Source organism: Papio anubis, chromosome 17 (assembly GCF_008728515.1).
Source record: "Papio anubis isolate 15944 chromosome 17, Panubis1.0, whole genome shotgun sequence".
In the NCBI taxonomy this organism is placed as follows: domain Eukaryota; kingdom Metazoa; phylum Chordata; class Mammalia; order Primates; family Cercopithecidae; genus Papio; species Papio anubis.
In genome coordinates, this window is record NC_044992.1 from 24,612,645 (window position 1) to 24,615,656 (window position 3,012).

Here is a 3,012-nt window from a genome sequence, read left to right on the forward strand (position 1 = left end):
AGCCTGGCTCCCGACCCCACTCTGGTATTCTTAGTGGGTGCTTTGAGATGGTGGTGCTTTTTTTTTTGGGGATGGAGTTTTGCTCTTACCCAGGCTGGAGTGCAATGGCATGATCTTGGCTCACCATGGCCTCCACCTCCACCTCCTGGAGTTCAAGCTGATTCCCTGCCTCTTGCCTCCCAATGGTGGGTGGGATTACGAGAGCATACACCACTACACCCAGCTAATTTTGTATTTTTAGTGGAGATGGGGTTTCTCACCATGTTGGCCAGGATGGCTAGATCCTCTGACCTCGTGATCCACCCGTCCCGGCCTCTCAAAGTGCTGGGATTATAGGCATGAGCCACTGTACACAGCCCCAAAGAATCAATTTCTAGAGGAATATATGTTCACCACTAGTGTAAGAGTTGATTTATACAGGGGTAAAATTCACACAAAAGTTCTTACTCAAAGTAAGATTGTTACTTAAACATCTACTGGGATGAATCATTTTATAAAGGCAGTTCTAGAAAACAGGATTTATCTCCTGGATTATTAGTTGTTTTTTTTTCTTTTCTTTTTTTTTTTTTTTTTTTGAGATGGAGTCACCAGCTCTCTAGCCATGCCAAGCTGGAGTGCAGTGGCGGATCTCAAAACCACTGCAAGCTCCACGCCGCTTAAATTCACGCCATTCTCCTGCCTCTGAGCCTCCCCGAGTAGCTGGGACTGCAGAGCCGCCACCTCGCCCGAGCTAGTTTTGTATTTTTTAGTAGAGACAGGGGTTTTCACGTGTGTGCGCCCAGGATAGTCTTGATCTCCTGACCGCCTTGATCCGCCCGTCTTTCGGCCTCTAGAAGTGCTAGGATTACAGGCAGGCCACCGCAGCGCCCGGCCTGTTTTTTTCTTTGTGTAAATCCATTTTTTGTTTGTTTGTTTGGGGCGGGTTTTATGCTTGCCCAGGCTGCAGAGGTGCGATGGGTGCAGTCTTGGCTGGCTCCTGCAGCCTCAATTCCCGGGTTCAAAACCCAATTCTCTGTCTCAGCCCTCCCGAGTAGCTAAGTCCACAGGCCCTTGTGCCACCGCCCAACTAATTTTTTGTATGTTTGGCTAAGGAGGAAGGGGTTTCATCGTAGTAGTCAGGTCGGTCTCCAGAGCTCCTGACCCGGGTGTCCACCCAGCCTCAGCCTCCCAAAGTGCTGCAGTTATAGGCAAGCCCTCTGGGCCCGGAATCTTGATCCATTTTATCTGCTGCTCTTTCCTTGCAGCGGGGTTCCATTGCCGAGGTGCCTAACTCCAAAGTCTGTATTTACATTACATTTTCTTTTTAATTTTCTTTTCCTTTTTTTTAATTTTATTTTTTACAGGGCCAGATCTGGCTTACAATAGCAAATTGGTCTGCAGTTGCAGTCTCGGCTCACTGCAAAGCTCCAGCCTCCTGGAGTTCCGCGCCCGTTCTCCTGTCTCAGACTCCTGAGTAGTGGGACTACAGGCTGCCCAGCCTCCAGCCTGGCTAATTTTTTTGAGACAGAGTCATCTGTCTTTGGGGACAGAGTAGCCGGGCTGGAGTGGAATTACGGTGGTACGATTCGGCTCAGTGCAACCTGCAACACCCTGGTTCAAGTGATTCTCCTGCCTCAGCCTCGCCAGTAGCTGTGATTACAGGCAGCCCACCCCACACCCTGCATGATGATTTTGGGGCGGGAGTTTCCTTCTTGTTGCCCAGGGTGGTGTGCAGCCAGTGGCATGATCTCGGCTCACATAACCTCAGCCTCCCGGGTTCAAGCCCGATTCTCCTGCCTCAGCCTCAGGAGTTGCTGGGATTGGGAAAAAGCTTGCCACCACCATGCATTTAATTTGTATTTTTAGTTGAGATGGGGTTTCTCCATGTTGGTCAGGCTGTTCTTGGACTCCCGACCTCAAGTGATCCGCCTGCCTCGGCCTCCCAAAGTGCTGGGATTACAGGCGTGAGCCACTGCACTTGCCCCCACGCCCAGGTAATTTTTGTATTTTTAGTAGAGACAGGGTTTCACCATGTTGGCCAGGATGGTCTTGATCTCCTGACCTTGTGATCTGCCCACCTCGACCTCCCAAAGTGCTGGGATTACAGGTGTGAGCCACTGCACCTGGCCTGCCATCCTTTTTCGTAACCCAAATAGCTTCTACCTGTTCTTCTAGTGTGCTATCACTAGTAGCCATTCTTCTGTTCAGCTATTGAATATCTGTGCCAACACTTTTCCCAAGCACTAGGAATGGGAAGCTGTGTAAGACTAAGATCCTGCTTCAAGGATTCTCCCAGTGCTTATAGGTCAAAACGAGTCATTTACATCTTCCTTCTTTCCCTATTATAAGCATATATCCCTTTGGTAGACTTGCTACTCCAGAGAAAAGGTGAAGTTATACAGGTATCGGAATAGAAGTTTTTTCTATTTTGACACGTAAATTTATGAATTGCCTGAAATACCTAGAATGTAATGGGACTAATAAATCTTAGCTCCTTTCTTTACTAATTCAACTAAGATTTTCTACCAAGTGGGTTGTCTAAATTATACCTGTTTCTCTTCTTGTTTGGGGAGTAGATTCTTCTGTCAGACCTTGTAGGGGAGGGATCATCTTTGCTATATGGGTAGTTAGGATTACAGAGCCTTATTTATTCTTTAAAGACTTACTTAGCATCTAATATGGCTCATACATTAGGCATGGGGATACAAAGATAAATAAGCCAGATACCGTTGTCATCATCATGAATCTTAAATTCTAGTGAGGGAGATTTTCATTTATGTTTTAGTAAATTATATTCCATAATGTCTAATATCAGACTTGTGTCCTGGACATAGTGTAGTACAGGGAAGAATTATGGGCTTTGGAATTAGGTATGGATTTGAATCCCAGCTTTGGTTGTGCTTGCAACTTTATATATAACTCAGAAAGTTACTTAACTATGCCAAATTTGTTTCTTCAACTGTAAAATGGTATTACAGGTGCCTTGCTCAGCAAGGTACTTAGAACAATAACTGGCTCTTGGTTTAGCATCAC